Consider the following 18,717-nt stretch of genomic DNA (forward strand, 5'->3'; position numbering starts at 1 on the left):
TAAGGTACATGTCAGCCAAGAAGTCCATCCTGAGTTTTAAAGATAGAAGCACATCTCTCCTGAGGAAGCAAAAAGACCAAATAAGAAAAAAAATCTCCTATCAGCTCTGCTTTTTATATTTGCTGGGGTCCGTGGAGATGCAGAATTCCTCTAAAATGGCTTGATAGCATCATTCTTGTACAATGAAGGGCCAAAAATCAAGCGGCCCATAGTTAACTGAACTTGACTGAGGGCCATGGGCTGAAAGTAAATTTTGCATTACATCAAATATATTATAATAAAAAATTTTTTTTTTTTTTAAAGGGTAATTCACCTTTATTTTCTACATTCCACTACAAATATATATAATTGTTCTATGTAACTATAGGACCATTTTTAATTTCAGCATTTTTAATTTCAGTGACAAACTGCACCATAAAACTAGTGCATGAGAAAGTCTAACAGGTTTTCTAACAACCTTTCCCTTTCCTAAATATGCTGAGCTAAATGGAAGCTAAAACCCTATATTTGCGTGCACACAGAAACAAACACATATGCACACATACACAATGTCAGGAAAAAAAACAGAAGTTGGTCACGGTGTTGCTGAGGCGTTAGGACCATGTGATATATGTGGATGGATGGAGAGATTGGAGATGAGGAGAGAAGGACAGGCGTTCTTTCTCTTGTCCTTAAATTAAACCTAACAGGAAGACTGAAAAGAGGCCTGCAGCAGCCGTCAGCCCTTTTCGCTTCCCTTTTCTGCCTGATGGGAGAGGCAGCTCTGGGCTCTGCACTGCAGGCGACGCCTCAGATCTGCTCTGACTCATCCCAGATGGACAACTGACCATCTCCTCTCCTCCAAAAATTAATTGTTCCTCTACTATAAATGTTAGAACTTGCACCAGCAAGTGCACCAAACTTGCACCAAACCATGGATACAGATCGGCACCCTAGGCTAGATGTTGAGCAGATGTATGAATTAATATCTATATTTATGCATTAATGCAGTAGTTTTATCAAAACTGACTAACAGTATAATCTATACATTTTACATTTTATTAGTACATGCATTGTCTGGTGATTAATTCAGTGACCCTGACATTGCTAGTTAAATCTACCTGTTTCAGTACATTTAAAGTTAGATAAGTTTCCAGCTGTGCACCGTAACCCTGCAGTTTCATTACTTGTTCTAAATTATGTTTTTTCTTAATAAAACAGCAGAACTGGCAATTAAAAAAAAAAAAATGTTGGTAATACTTTACTTAAAGCCTTTATGTATAATGCATTATAAATGGTTATTAAAGGCTATAAGGCATTATAATTATTCATAATGTGCATTGTAATACATGATACATTGTCGTCAATTATTATTACCACATTTAAAATTCATAGTGTAACAATTAATTGATAAGTGTTACAATGTATTAACTGTGGTTACAATTACTCATGAGATTGTACAATGCATTATATGGTGTATTACAAGGCATGATTAATGCATTAAAACTACTTTTATACTGCATTATACATAAAGGCTTTAAGTAAAGTGTTTGTACTTTGTAAATATTTGTACTTCTACAAATACATGGCATTGTAATATTTTATTTATACTAAAGTGGCAGCAAATATACATAGGTCAAGAGGGTACTTCTTATAGCATGCCCTTTATTGAAATACACACGCATATATTATAAATATGTGTAAGTTGGTGTGATATTTCTTGCCATTGAGGTGACTGGGAGCCATTGAGATTCAATAATTCTGAACTAACCCTATAGATAGAGAAGATTATTAAATAGTATATACTATCAAAACAAGCAAGTTCAGCTGAAAATAAAAGATCATTGAATGTATGTGAATGAAAAACTTATTTTAGAATTTCTGTGTATATTAATTACTTTAATTCTATTTTGCAGTTATGCTTACAAAAACGGAATAATATTTGATTAAACCAAGGCTGTGTAACCTTATAACCATTTTGAAGCATCAGTACAAGATTCCAGTTTCGGATGTGCACAAATGAATAAATACCAGTGTGCATGTGGTAATATTCCTGAAGTACAGTTATTAGATTGCATACACTATCATTACTGCTCATCACCCTACTAGCTCACATAAGGGGTCTTCCTCATTTCAGTTGAAGTTTTACGGATTTCGAAAGACATCAGTGAAATCCTGTTTTCTCCAGAACAAGCAGGTCTCCATTCAGTGATGTCAGATCCGTATGTGTGCGACTGATAAACCATCTCAGAAACGTGCTGTCCTTCCTCTCTGCAGATGGACAGTGCTATACAAAGTACATGAAAGGGGGGAGAAAGAGGAAACTTACCAGAAGAAGGGAAGAGAGGGGTGAGACTGCCGGGAAGCGGAGTATTTTGTGCGCATGTGTGTGTGTGTGTGTGTGTGTGTGGTGGGATGACAGGGTGACAGAGACCACAGACCCTCAGCGGTAGATGGCATCTGGGATAGTCTGCTTACCTCAACAGATATACAAAAACACATATACCGCTGACTTCCTTTACGATTCTGTGAAGAGCTTTGCCCTGTACTGAGTATGCAAGATAGCAAATACACACTCATATACAGTGTCTGTCATGTGCAAGCGTGCACACACATCTGTGACAGAGGCACAACAGTAGGCTATTACAGGGTGTTACAAGTGTCAGTGATGCACATGTGATTTCTGAAGAACACACCAAAATCACATCATACTTCTGTTTGAACTGTTTTGCTTTCTTTAGCAAGATCATACAGTACATACATATCTTAAAAGTTTTTTTTTCTTCCATTTCTGTCAATTGATGGAGTTTCATTCCACTGTCACCTTTGGGTGGCTTGACTGCCTGAAGGTCTAAAAGACACTTAATATTCAGTAATATTATCAATATGACAGCACTGACACTATCGGATGAGAAAAAAACTTGAATTGAATTGAGCTGGATAATGACACTATCGTCTTCTGCTTTATAGCTTAATTGAATTTGTTCATAATTGATCAATTCTGCAGCATTAACAGTTGAGGAACTGAACTGAATCAACATTGATCTGACTTTGAGCTGAATAACGACATCACCATCTTCAGCAGAGCTAGCTGAACTAAACTTGTTTTATGATGAATGAACTTTACACAGTTATTGAACTGAACTGAATCAACACTGAACTGACTGGAGCTGAATAATGACACTGTTGTCTTGTTACAGCTGCTTTACAGCAGAATTCTGAATTTGCCTCCTTTTTGAAGTTTGCATTCACCAATTTATTCTGTTCCTTTCATCTTTAAACCTGTGAAGCAATCTCTATTATATTAAGTGCAATAAAAGGTGAGTTCACTTGACATATCTGACAACTATGTGATCATTTAACAAATCTACAAACTATTCAGGAAATTACAGAAACATTTTGTCCGTTAATAGGGAACTTCCACAGCTTTCACCAGTGTTGATGAGAAAGACGTGTAGAAAAGCCACCTTCACCCACACCCAATGGTACACAAGGTCAATGCACTGCCCACTTCTCATCCACTTACTGAAAAACTGTAATTACTCCAATTGCGCAATATCCCAAATCCAACCACAATGCCGGATTCTACTAGAATAGTATGTATTCTAGAAATGTGACACAGCCATCACTGTTGTGACATCACTAGTGAGTTCTTGATTTTATGCTACTTTCATGAGAAATCACTCTGCAGGACATGATGCAATGTGTACGTTCACCATATGAATATCCTGACCTGAGCAATATGTTCATTCATACTGTGTAACATGTACAGAAATGAGCAAATTACACAATGTACACAATGTGTAACGCCCCCAATCAAATTTCAATTATCTGTGCAACATGTCATGTTTCTCAATGTCCTATATGCAGGTCATCACTCACAGGACTTGATATTACTGGAAAGCATAGTATGTAGCAAGCGCATCTTGGCTTGCATTAAAATTTTCATTATATTACCAAAATTGAGAGGATGTTTTTGACCTCTACAGTGCACATGTTAACACAGAGCCAACTGACTCTCAGGTTCACATATTTATTTGATTAAAATAACAAGACTCAAGTTGTTGAGGCCTAAATTGCATTTTGGACTACTTTATTTAATATACAGTATAATAGACTATACATGGAAATAGAACACTATATATATATATAATACAGTATAATATGAATACTGTGAAGTTGAGGGTGAAGAGGGTGAACTAATGTTTTTATTGTATTTTTGTGCAACCTTTTGTTTAAATCACTGTTTAAATCACTGTTGTGACTGACAGGATGAAAATAAAAGACAGGATGAAAATAAAATACAATTAGATGAAATGCTTTACAGTTCCATTCTTTCAGGAGCTTAAAATCATCCCTATAGTCAATTAAGTCAATTCTAGAGAGGAAAAACTAAGGGTAAGTTTACACTTTACTCATTGAGTAGATTCCACTTAGACCTGTGGAAATGATTTTTTTCTACACCATCCATAACTTCATGATAAGATCTGACTCAATCGCTAAGCCACGTTTTTGTTTGGATAATCCAACAACGTCATCTAAAAGGTTCTAACCTCAAAATTCATCTCCTATAAGCCAATCAGATAACAGAGCCAAAATCAAACCTCACAGAAAATGGAGCAGAGTGTAAACAAAATCTATGGTTTATTCCTTCCCTCTTTGTGCTCTTCAATTAAACACTTCCAGGAACTGAGGCATAAGATGTTTATGAGGATGTTACTCAAAAGATAATGTGTTATTTTCAGACCAATCTGTTTTTTTGACATGAATAAAGATGTTAGAATCAAGTTGCAAGGAGCAATGTGATTAGTATACTGTAGGCCATTGAGACACACTGCCACATTCTTTTTTCACAGACATGTAGAGAATTGAAAAGAAACAAAGCAAGCTGAGAACAGCTGTATCAAGTCTCTTCTCAACAGACATTTCACACTGTATCTGCAAATAAACAAGAAAACAAATTCAAATTCCTCTCTTTCTTTGTCTCCTCACAACCCGAGGTAACATCCGTCTCCTTGCCTATTTTTCTCACACTCAAAGACAAGAGCAATAGAAAACAATAGAAAACATTACTTTATCATGAGACTATGTAAACTTGATTTGGAAAACACCATCACTCTCACTTGTGCTAAGGAAGAAATACTTCCTCTGCCCCCTCTTCTGTAGTTTAAACATAAATGTTTTGGAAATCTTTAAAAAAAAAAATACATTGAATACAAGCAAACACAGAATGAACATTGGTTACCCAATCTGTTTGTTTACCAACATTCTTTAAAATGACTTATTTTGTGCTGCTCAGAAGAAAGTAAGTAATGCATTATGGGGACTAAATAATGAAAGAATGTTCATTTTTAGTTAAATTAAGTGTGTAATTTCTATTCTACCAAACTGCAAAAATAAAATTTTTTCGAACAGGTTTCCCTCGACACTCCACCATTCTGCCATTGGTCAAACAAACTGACAGTCCGCCCCCAAACTCACATTATTAGTGAAGTCAATGTTGCTGTGTTGGATGCACTGTCTCTCTCTCTCTGTGTGTGTGTGTGTGTGTGTGTGTGTGTGTGTGTGTGTGTGTTCGTTCATGCATATACTCAACTGTGCTGCATAAGTCACTTTATTTCAAATGTTGAAATGCATTGACCAGTTCTCACTTTCTCAATTCGTTTCTCAAAACTTTCTCAGCTTGGTTCATATAGTGCCTCTTGAGACCAGATTCCCAGGCAATCACTTTGCATTTTGTCATGTTTGTTAATAGGTTGATGGTATGATAATTTGTTAATGATATGGTAGTGCGCCCTGACTTGCGAGAGAGCATTACTGAAGTGTGAAATTTATTTACAGAAACCATTGTTAAAATGAATCTAAACAACAGTTTTATTAAGTGATACATTTAAAAATAAGACTTGATCTCTCTGTCATCGTAATTCAGTTCTTTGAAAGGGGAACCGCCAGGTTATGGGAGTGTCGATTTGCGCATCTCAGCATTCTAACTGCTATCATGAGTCACACAAAACAACACTTAGTCTTCCACATAAATTCACTGAATATATGTTATATATGTATATATATTTTACTGACTTCAACACACACCCATGATCAAACATATACACACTTTGTGGGTTGGTCAGATCATGCAGAGAGTGTTTGCACTCCTTTGAATAAAGAGCAGCATATCTATCTCACTCAGGTAAATATGACCTGACCCTTACCCAGCCTCTGCTCACAGAGAGACAATGGGTGTCATAGCATTGGGTATATGTGTGTTATGGGGGTCAGTAAATGGAAAAAGTAGCTTTGTGCACCATGACAGTCTACATAGGCCTGTGGTAAACCCATATGTACACTGATTTATTTGAAACAATACTCACTGAGAAATTGCTTGTAAATTTCACAAATAATTAAAAAAAAATGGCACATTGAATTAAGCATGAAGTCGTGAAGTAGAAAAACCGAAGCATTTTCTTGAAAAATGTACTTCAATAATCTTTGTTTTATTTACAACTTTGAACATTTTCAGAGAAAAAAAAAAAGTTGTATATGTTAAAAGTTTTACATACATATAAAACTAAGTAATAAATGCCCGGAAACAATCTGGACACAAATAAATGACCGGAAACAATCCGGACACAAACGTCCAAGCATGTTTGGGTAGTAGTGACATCCACTCAGGATGGAGGAAAAGCCTGAGAAGAAACACATGCATTTCACACTCCTGTAAATCTGAGTCAGAAATGAACCGAAATTGTTTGTACCAAAGGAAAATAATTATTCTTTGCTGAGTATTTGTGTTATGTGTTCTGTGTTTGTGCGTGCACACTGTGTTTATTGGTCTCAGGCCACTTGTAAGATGCACTGTGACTGGAAACAGCTGTCAGTAAGAACATCATGTGTCCACAGTCTTATTCAAAGGAACAACGATGAGCCAGTAATAAAGCAAAATAAAGCAAAATTCTCAGGATTAGAATCATGACAGCTTTGACAGATAAAGATACTGTGTGAGATCACAACATTCACTGATTTCATCAGTTGAGAAGGTAAGCTGGGTGGGTGATACTGGGTCACTGAGCAAGTCTTGCAATACATGTATATTATATTTAACCTTGTATTTATCATGTTTCACTCAAACTACAAAAGTTGTGTATATATATATATTGCGTCGTGACTTGTGCGTGCAGTGGTAGCGCCACTGTAAGGGTGTGTGTGTGTGTGTACGTGCATGTTTGTACCTGCGGTGATAGTGTGCATGATTGTGTGTGTGGGTTATGTAAGACTGTACTCTGAGGAAGTTGCTGGTTAAGAAGATGTGGGGCAGAAAGAGGAAGTGCTGTGTGTTTATCAGTCTCCACACTTCCTGTGGCCGAGGGGGCAGGGCCTGGACCCGGGGCTGTGGTTAAAGAGCACCTATCTCCCTCAGCAACAGTGTGACTGAGTGACCAAGCGTCTGTTACCAAGCGCTGCAGTCTTATCAGACTCCAAATCTCACACAGCAGAGGTTAAATAACAGGAGCGTAACAGCGGAAATACACACACCTGGCTTCACTTTCATACACACACATACATCCCCCATTATTCTCTCCATGACAGACGCATTGTGAGATGGGCGCACACATATAAAGATTAGTTTCTCCCATGTTCTGACTGCATCACATTCAGAGCTTTAGCATCTCACACTTTTACAGTCTCTCATTAACACTACTAACACTTGCATCAACATTTTAGAACATCATAATTGTTGCACTGAGTAAAATATTGTGGAACTTAACTTTCAGTATACGATTAATAAATCATAAAAAGATGTGCAGTAACCAGTTGTCAGTGTTGGTTTGACCGTTGGTAGTTGGGAAAGCAGTTTGTGTCCATGTTGCAGCATCTTCCGTTGGGACAGAGAGAGAGAGACCAAAGAGAAATCTCCTCCCATGTTCTGGGACACACAAAATGTTTTTGGCCCGACAAAGTCCAAGTCAAATAAATTTATAAAGCACTTTCAAAACTACAGAACAGACTGAAGTGCTTACGGATTTTGAATATTATCAGAAAAAAAAAGTGCAAAAAATGTACCTTTAGGGGGCAACAGCTTGTCACTTGAGCAGTTCCCCTCAACTTTGAGGGTCAACTACCTTATTTGCCCATAAAAGGTTCATAGGGTACATCATATTAATACTCTATGGTACTAATATGCACCTTGTAAGGGTAGATAAGGTACAAAGTTGTCCCTGTAAGGGTACTGCCCCAGTGACAAGCTGCTGAACCCATAAAGGCCCTGATATACTCAGGGCAAGGCTCTTTTTTGTTATTCGCTTAGGGGTATAATGAAGTTCAAAATACCTTTACAGTGGTACTGTTAGCGGACATCCCATGCTGTTGAGAGCAACATTTAGATTAATATATAATTATGTACTGCAAGCTTTCCACACTTTAACCAAATAAAGACAACAAAAATTACAGTGGTAAGAAAACTTCATTTAAAGAAAGCATCTGATCATAGCGATGTGGATATGTTTGCACCAGTTCTGCAATTCGGAACTCCAGTTAAAGGGTTAGTTCACCCAAAAATGAAAATTCTGTCATTAATTACTCACCCTCATGTTGTTCCAAACCCATAAGACCTTCGTTCATCTTCGGAGCACAAATTAAGATATTTTTTATGAAATCCGAGAGCTTTCTGACCCTGCATAGACAGCAACGCAACTACCACATTCAAGGCCCAGAAAGGTAAGAATGATGAAATAGCCCATGTGACATCAGTGGTTCAACCATATTTTTATGAAGTTAATTTTAAGTTTATAATTTTTGTGTGCAAAGAAAACAAAAATAACGACTTTATTCAGCAATTTTTTTCTCTTCCATGTCAGTCTTCGACACACATTCATGACAGTACTACGACAGACCACAAGTACTACAGGTTTGGAATGATTATTATGTCATTGCCATGGCCCAACAGTAGTTCAAAAGTGTTTACCGGCCGGAGTCAAACTTTTCCAGAAAGGTCCCGTTGTTAAGCTACTTGTTTCCAGCTCCCGAAACAAACTCCAAACAAACTAGTTTTGGTCTGATTTTGTTCGAAATGTCACCACACCAGTTTGATCTTCCATTTTGTTTAAAGTATATCCGGGCCTTTAAGGTACAATTTTTGGACTTTTTTTTTCTGAGTGAAGAGTGGAAGTGTTAATTTGTGATTTCATCTCAAAACCACATTTCTGACTAGTCTTTAAATGCATCATGACTACTAAAGAAAATCTGATATATATCTGTAAAGTTACATCCCGAATCACATGACACTGGAGACATATAATGACTAGTACAACACGACAGAAGTAGACTAACAAGTTCACTGGCATACTCTCTCCTCTGTCAACACAGTGCTATGCGCTCAATTCAAGCATGACTATCCACCCTTTAAGCAAGAATGATCAATGTTTTATTATTGCAGTTCAATAACTAATGATAACAAACAAAAACATTAAAGATATGATATAATCAATCAATTTTTACGGTGTTTCTATTTTAGCTGGTTTTCCAAATACTTGGTCTTTTGATAAAACACACTACTCTTACTAAACAAGAGTGGAAGCTCCGTCACATTTAAACAGCATAGTGTCACACAGTATAGTGCGCAGAGATGCATCAACTAAAGTGTTTCTAGACAGAAAGACTGATAAATAGAGAGAAAAGCAGGGGACGAGTTGTTTTCTGGTAAGCAAGTGCAACCAGACAAACAGTCGGCATGCAGATAATGAGAGGTCTAAGGAGCAAAGCACATCTCTGAAATGTGTGTTAAACATCTCTGTGAGAATAATACACAGGGCTGGCATACTTTGCGCTCACAAGAAACACTTGTGAATGCTGCCTGAAATTGCACATCAGACTCCCATCCAGAACTTAAAAGGAAAACAGTCAGTGCGTGGTTAAATCCCTTTGACTCACTTCCAACACACCTACACTTTCAGACGGAAAGCTCTCAAGATCTTCTATATCTTTTAGTTTATGGATGACTCAATGTTTACAACAGGCTTTGACAACCGATGACTTAAAAAGACCACTGATCAAATGCCTCTGCAAACACTAGGCGTGATCGGGTCTAAACCAAACCTTAAGAGCCGTGGAATGTTTTTTAGATTGGCTGTCATGCATAAAGCAGCCATCAATGGTCTCTGACATTAATCCATTTATGTCGGGCAATGAATAAAAATGACGTCGTAAATTGATGCATTCCATGCCAATGTTTAACCAGGTTTAAATAACAATTAATATAACACCATATCAAGTGGCGGAAACACCCACACTCCAATGGCTGAAAGCAACATCACAGTATCATAATCTCTAGCTGCCACATATAATAAATATCTGCAGGTGAAGTACACAAATGTTGTTCTATTTAGGTTAATTCTGTAGTCTAGACACCTAATCCAGTCAGACCTGTCTCTCTGTTCGCAGTGGGAAGACAGAAAACTGAGGATCACGGAGTGTTCATTTTGGCATGTTGATTTGTTGTGTTCCTGTCACACTGGCTATGATAAACTAGCACGTTTTTTCTCTCGTACATTCTGCTTCACTAAGAGTGGAGAAGCCGTGTTGACACTTGTCTGAAACTAACCAATGGTTTGACAGGAATGCATGCATTTAGAGAGAGATAGAGATAAACACAGCAAAATGTGTGTGTGTGTGTGTGTGTGTGTGTGTGTGTGTGTGTGTGTGTGTGTGTCATTCGTGTGTGTGTGTGTGTGTGTGTGTGTGTGTGTGTGTGTGTGTGTGTCATTCTTTGGTGTTTAAAAGTTCACAAGTAATTAAGGGTACCTGTGTCAAATTAGGGCTTGTCCCTGTCTGATGACATCATTCAGTGGTGCTTGTGGATGCTCTGCTCTCTGGAAAATTAATTGTAAAAAAAAATAAAAACACACACGCACACATACACAGGAAAATGTATTTTACTATGATCTGCATTGCAATGGTGACATTTCTTGACATTCAGTGATTCATCCTCTTCAGGATGCTGTAACAACTAGATTGATTTGATATTTGAAGCGGTTGTAAAGTTTAATTACAAAGAAACACCATGAGAGCTGTTATTCAAGTAAATACAACCACTTACTGACTAAAGACAGGGAGAACAGGAGGACTATAAATATACAAGCAACTAATGAACTAAACTAAATTGAATGAACACTGAACACTAAAACAGTACGGATGACAACCAAACCTCTGGAGACAGCAATGAAAGGACAAAATCTGTCCAAACTTTTCTTGACAAACCCATTCAAAAAAAAACAGTCCATAGTTCAGGAGGCCTCCAAATGGTTTACAATGCTTTAAGACAAAACAAGTATTTAAATAACCAGAGTTCCCATGATCTTAGAAAACCTGGACATAAGAAGTAGCCTAATTTTTAGAGTGTGATTTCTAGACCTGAAAAAGTCGTGTAAATTAATAAAATCTTGAAACTCCATGGGCATTTTTGAATGAATTTTTCATATAGAATTTTTCAAAATATACATTACATTTTTACTTACACCAAAGCTCTAAAATATTATATCAGGTATTAACTGTAAGATTTATTTTTTTACCAATTCCTATCTTTAATGCTTATCCAGTCATTTCCAGTAACTGGAAATATCATGCAAATTCATTCGTTAAAAAGAGTAGGAAATTCCTTATTTCTTAGAAAGAAATAAAGTCATACAGGTTTGGAGTGACAAGAGGGTGAGCAAATGATGACAGAACTGACATTTTTGGGTGAACTGTTTATTTAAGATTTGCCAGATAAGTCACTTTTTTTTAAGAACAGTGGGCTTTATTCATGAAACACAGGCAGAACAAATTTCTGTCTGTAAATCACTCAGTCTTAAGTAAACTGTCATGTTTTATGAATAATGCTTATGAATAAGGCCCAGGCACTATACCCCTGAGCACAGGAAAGACCCTATATAAATATGAAACGTATTATTATGACAAAGTAGGGTCAGATAGATGCACTTGGGTTTTCCACTCATTTTCACCCCCATTGTGAATGATAATCCCCGTGCCAAGGAGGAACATCGGGACAGTTATTCAGCATAGCTAATCTCCTAATCTGCGTCTGATGGCGGGAGGTTCTTTCATAGTCGGCACACCTCTGAAAGGATGACTTGTTTGCCACTCTGTGGTTTTCAAGAACATATTTCATTACACAGGATCAGCCGCCAACAATGGAGTGCTATTATACAGGTAACAGTATGTGTGTGCATGTTTGTGTACGTGTGTGTGTACGCGTAGGTTGGCAGCCGGGCCAAATCCTCAAACCGCTAACACTCAAAGTACCATCACAGCTGCAGGTTAATGCGATAGCAACAAACACTCCACCCTCAGAACCACCAGCGTCACACAAGCTCTCTCTCTTCCAGATAACACAACACAAGCGACAACTCTGTCAGGCTCTTGAGAACCAGTTTATGTGTACTCTGTGTGCGGCATAACAATAATCAGTGACATAAGAGCAATGCAGTATGAAGTGCTTAAGCTCAGTAAAAATTAGTTTGATAGTTTAGATGCCTTAACAGAATGATCTACTGCATCAAAGTCCAAACCTCAGAACAGTAAGTACTTCAGAAACTGTCAGCCTGAGAGTACATGCAGGGGCATAGCCCAGAGAGATAATGTGGAACAAGTTAGTTATGCTAACAATTTGTAACTAAAAGTTTTCATAATTTAAGGGGTTTATTGCAACTGGGCCTTGGTCCCAACCAGAGTTTGGAACAGCATCTTTAAAAGGAGGCAGGGACCAGATTTTGAAAAATATTTCATATTTTTCTATCATATTTCTGTAACAAAACTACCAGTGTTTTTCCATAAATCTAATAAGGTGTAAAAACACATCTCCCTTTCTTTCTCTCCGCACGGCTATCACGTTACTACAATAAATGTTGTGTATTTTCTGCACTGCAGCCCATGAGGTCTGGAGGGTTTGGAACATGCAGTCGATTCATATTACTATCATCTAACTCAGCGTTATTGGAGAGAGAAAGAGACAGAGAAGGGGACAGTGCCATATTTTGCATATACAACATTTGTATGTTGCATGTGTAAATTCATCACATTATTTTCTCGAAACTCGAAATATTGGTTAATTTAGTCATATTGTAAAGACTGACAATCATGCCAATAAAGCTTTGTTGACCAGTGCTAACATTAAAGAAAATAAACTTAAAACATTTTTATTAACTGATCAATAAAAATAAAAAATATGTTTGTGTGTGTGTGTCTGTGTGTACTTGTTTATGTTACATTGTGGGGACCAAATGTCCCCACAAGGATAGTAAAACCTGAAATACCTGGGCCTGCGGTCCCCACGAGGGAAGAAAATTATTAAAAATAGTAAATGATGTTTATCTGAAAATGTAACAATGCAAACAGGTTTTCTGTAAGGGGTAGGTTTAGGGTTAGGGTTGGGTTAGGGATAGAAAATATTGTTTGGTCAGTATAAAAGTAATAGAAGTCTATGGAAAGTCCCCACAATTCACAGAAACCTAATGTGTGTGTGTGTGTGTGTGTGTGTGTGTGTGTGTGTGTGTGTGTGTTTAATTTTAGTTGAAATTAACCCTGAAAAAACACAAGATAAGGTCAAACAAGCAGTCACAGAGGAAAAAGAAAAAAAACTATTTTAAAAATGAAATGAAAATGAAAAGAACAAACAGAAAGTTATATAAACAAAAAAATTGAATAAAAAAGCCTAATGTTGACTCAGATAGACAGACAGAGAGAAAGAGAGAGAAGGGTGGGGACACGTTTCTATAATGTCTCTGTTAAGGACAATAATAGCACTACACACACCTCACACATACCTGGCATTGTTCCTGACACAGAGGACAAAGGAACATTATACTCAGCTGTCTTGTAATTAGAAGTGCACCTTTCTGTCTCTCTCTCTCTCAGGGAAATGCGTTACGTGGCCAATTTGGGTCCGTAAATCACATAAAAGTATTCAAAACACACATTCTTATAAGATACAGGACAGTGCAACATTCTGGCACCCAATGCATGTGTGTGTTCAAAGGTAATGTTTTGATGTGTAAGTGCTAGATATAGAGCACATATCTATGGTCTCACCACACCTGGTTCTTGTGAATGTGTACGTCTGCTGCTGTCTCTGCATATATGTGCTTTTTAACTCTACAGAGCTCTCAGCAGGACTCAGGCAGCTGCAGGTGCCTGTGTGTGTCACAGCAGGTTTTTCTCAAGTACTGCTGTCTGTCTCAGCAGAGTAACAGCAGGCAGAAGCTCACTCACACACTGATGAGGAGATAAACTCACAATGACGAGTACAACAGCCACATACTCCAGATAAGAAGGCCGTGGAGTCATGCTTCAGTGTTGTGGGGTGGAGGGGACTGAATGTGTTTACTGGTTGCAGCTATGAACATGCACCTTTGCAGAGACACAAAGTACAATGTGTGCTTATCTCAGTTCTAACACGACCCTTCAGCAGAAATACAGATGTCAATGGGATGTAACCGAAAAGTCATGACCCCTTGTCATGGTTGACTCCTCACCAGACTAGTGGACACAGACGAGTAGGAGGAAGCAGTAACATGCTAAATCATCACCTTCTGGTGATAATGTCCACCTCTCCCATAATGACTAAAGTAATGGCTGTGTAAAAGAGATACAGTAGTACAAAGATTCTTTATCTGTCAGTGTCAAGTTTTTTCAAACCTGCAAGAAAACAAAAGGATATTTTGAACTGTTGTGATTCATATAATGAAAGTCAGTGGGGTCTAAAACAATATTTTTTTAAAGATAACAATTAAAAGTTCAGTGCTTTTGCTAATTTTGTGTGCTTCTGTTAAGTAGTGCAAGCTAACTGTTAATTTATGTGATAATGTCTTATAAAAAGTTAGACTTCAGAAGAAAAATAAGTGAACATTTACTGTTGAATTTTTCTGTCTAATGGTTTTTGTTTGTCTGCATGAACAGTCACAATGTCATCCACTGAGCCACAAATTAAAGGTGCAGTGTTAGCTGTTTTGCTAACTTCTCCCAGACTTAGCCTGCCGATTTAGACCGCCACCTCTCTCCAAAATGCCGCCCTTCAAGATATGTCAACAAACACAGACAAAATGACTGACAGGCAGACAACACATTAAAGTCCTCTAAAGTCGCTAAATAGCATTCTGCTGCACTTTTTGATGTCTTTTTGAGTTTAGGGCTGTCACAGACACAGATGTGATATACTGTATCTCAGGACACCAATTCCAGTGATATCCTTTAGGTATAAGACAATATTTCCATTAATTAATTTTAGTTAGCCACATCCTTAGTTTATACCTACTCTGTAAAAATGAAAAAAATTATTAATTAAATTCAATAAAAAATACATTCAGTAGTTCTTTAGCAAGCATTAGCATTACTGTTTTTATTACAACTACTTTGTGTAGTTTAAGAACCAATACCACAATGTTAGATGCTGTCAACTCTGAGTTTTCACTCATACTAATGAGTTTTAGAGAGTGGTCTACGCAATAATTAATTCCTTACCTGTCCAAAAAAAAAAAAATTAATAAATCAACTTGAGCATCACTACTCTGGATTTGCTCTGTCATCAAATCTTTCCTATCTTATGCTCATTTTTGTCTGTCTTTCAGTTTAATGGCTTCAGCCTATTTTTTTCCTTCAGCCGTACAGGTACTGATTCTCTCATTGTCTTAAAGTACAGTAATAAGTGTGTTCTGTTGTCTAATTTCACTCTACACATCGCCAAACTACACTACACTATAGTATATCTATAGAGGGAGCCAATGAGAGTGAGGATTTGCATTGTTTAATTAATGCAGGTGATGTCATTTAAGCATGGCGAAATTTCATGCGAGTTTGATGACATTTCACAAAAACAATTTATGTCTGAATGTGTAACTTTTTAAAAGCACAAAACTACTGAATGCGCCTTTACTGTAACTTAACCTAGCTGCATTGTAACACCAATAAAAGTTATTTTAAGGGTCAGATTAGGTAGAAAAAGCCGTAGCAGGCATTATATCTGGGGAGACATGTATTTCTATGTCCTTGAAAACACATGGATTAACGCGGCCTCTACATAATCTTTTCTATTTGTCTGTCTAAACCAAACTACTCGCGCGCTTGACTGATAACTAAATTGGAGAAGTGTTATATGACAAAAAAGTGTTTTTTGGCAGGCACAGAGTGACCTGACAGAAAGGATAGAATGGAGAAGAGAGGAGAGGAGCCAGAGAAATCACATACTTTCAGGAAAGAGGAAGAGCAAAAAAGGAGGGATCAAATTCAGTCATGGGAAAGCCCATCACAAAACCTCAACACTAACTCCACAAACACAAAAAGCGAAAGTCCGTTTCAGTTTCTTTCATGGTTCCAGCCTGAAAATTACTGTTACATTTCTGGACATGGATGCAATTTCTAGAGGCTTCTTGTCCTAGAGCCCCTTATTTACGAGAGGGAGTGAACAGGGAGAGGAGAAGAGCAGCATCACGACATTCAGTAATTGCCATCTCCTGCTGAAAGAGACTAGTGTGAGAGAAGCTATAGAGTTTCTTTTCTTTGGACGTTTAATGCACAGCTCTCATCCAAACTGCACTCTCTCCCTCCCTTCTCTTCTTTTAGCTCTTATCTGCAGTAATTGCTCTCATAGGTGAGTGGACACAAGGTCCAGTGTGTATCTGTGTGTGTGGGGGTGTGATGTTTTGGGATAGGGAGGACAGAGGTGGGAGCAGGGTTCTTGTGCAGCTCTGGATCATGTGCATGTGCGTGTGCGTATGCGGGGGAGCAGTGTTATGGGATTTGGTTGACTCTGGCCGATTATGGTTGCTTTGTTTTGGCTGAATAGCAGCATTTTTGGAGGTTAACATGTGATTCCCCACAATAGTAGCTTTGCTAGATGCCAGCTATAGAGGTTCCATCAGCCATTATAGAAATATATAAAACACAAACTACTCTGGATTTAAAGGTTAAGAGCATCCACATATACACACAATCCCTCGGGTGTAGTAAATGGACTAAAAACAGACTGAATGATGACAGAACCATATATTCCACATAAATAATGATAATTATTTAGCCTGATAGCACGTCAGATTCATATATTTACTTACTACGACACACACACACACACACTCCATGTGTTACTGCTTTACATATGATATTTCCTGGGAGCTGGAAGACAAATGTTCTAAATGGAAGAGTAATATGAAGGTCTAGTGGAGTATTAATTCAGCACAGCGGTCATTCATCATACAGGCGGCCTGGTCCTGTCTTAGCTCCATGGGCCTTCACTAACTCATACTCCTAACAACAGGCCACAAGAGCTCAGTTCACTTAAACCACACACACACACACACTAATACACACACACACACCTCTAAATGGGTTAACTAAATAAATCATTGCATACGATGATAGTCCAAAGTTAGTCAACATTTTAATACCACAAATCGATTGACAGTAATACATATGCAGTATATGCAATCTCATGCAATGTGATTTAGTAAGATTTGTGGCAGTGAATTAACTGGTATTAGTGCCAAGAACGCCCCCAAAAAATCATGTCTTAACCCATATTGTGCTTGACATGGCTGCAATAGTTGCTAATTTGCACTGCTTTTGGAACCCCGTAGCAGGTCTATACAGGTGGAGCTGGGGAAGGTGGAGGATTTCAGAGAACTCTGAAAGTGCGCTGCAGAAATCTCAAGTGAATGCTAGCCAGCCATGTAAATGGAAGGCAGTAAGCTCATTGGCTGCATATGCATATATATGACTGCCTTAAGTCTGGAACTCATGGACATCACCAAAGACATCCTCCTTTGTGATGCTTTGCCAGGCCTTTACTGCAGCTGACTTCAGTTGTTGTTTGTTTGTGGGTCTTTCTGCCTTTAGTTTTGTCTTTTTGTGAAAAAAGTGAAGTGAAATTCATGTTCATTCGGGTTGAGATCAGGAGATTGACTTGGCCATTTTAGAATATTCCACTTTTTACCTTCAAAAACTCCTGGGTTGCTTTTGCTGTTTTTTTTTTGGGGTCATCGTAAATTTGTACTATGAAGCGCCGTCCTTCCACTTTTTTACCTTCAAAAAATCTTGGGTTGCTTTTGCTGTATATTTTGGGTCATTGTCCATTTGTACTATGAAGAGCCGCCCAATAAACTTTGCCGCATTTGACTGAATCTGGGCGGACAGTATATCGCTGTACACTTCAGAATTCTTCCAGCTGCTTCTGTCCTCTGTCTCATCATCAATAAACACCAGTAAGCCAGTGCCACTGAAGCCATGCATGCTCATGCCATCACACTGCTCAACCATGTTTCACAGATGATGTTGTATGCTTTGGATCATGAGCTTTTCTAAGCCTTCTTCATACTTTTTTCTTCCTGTTATTCTGGTACAGGTTGATCTTAATTTCAGCCGTCCAAAGAATAATTTCCAGAAGTGACCTGGGTTTTTTAGATGTTTTTGGCAAAGTCTAGTCTGGCCTTGTTTGCACCTTGTGGTAAACCCTCTGTATTTGCTCTGGTGAAGTCTTCTCTTGGTTGTAGTGACACACTTTGACAGTGACACACCTACCTCCTGGAAAGTGGTTTTCACTTGGCTGGATGTTGTGAAAGGGTTTTTCTTTACCATGGAGAGGATTCTCCGATCATCCACCACTGTTGTCCTCCATGGACATCCAGGCCTTTTTATGTTGCTGAACTCACCAGTGCATTCTTTTTTTCTCAGAATGTACCAAACTGTTGATTTGGCCACTCC

The sequence above is a fragment of the Sinocyclocheilus anshuiensis genome, unplaced genomic scaffold (genome assembly GCF_001515605.1).
Source record: "Sinocyclocheilus anshuiensis isolate Anshui unplaced genomic scaffold, SAMN03320099.WGS_v1.1 scaffold354, whole genome shotgun sequence".
Classification (NCBI taxonomy): domain Eukaryota; kingdom Metazoa; phylum Chordata; class Actinopteri; order Cypriniformes; family Cyprinidae; genus Sinocyclocheilus; species Sinocyclocheilus anshuiensis.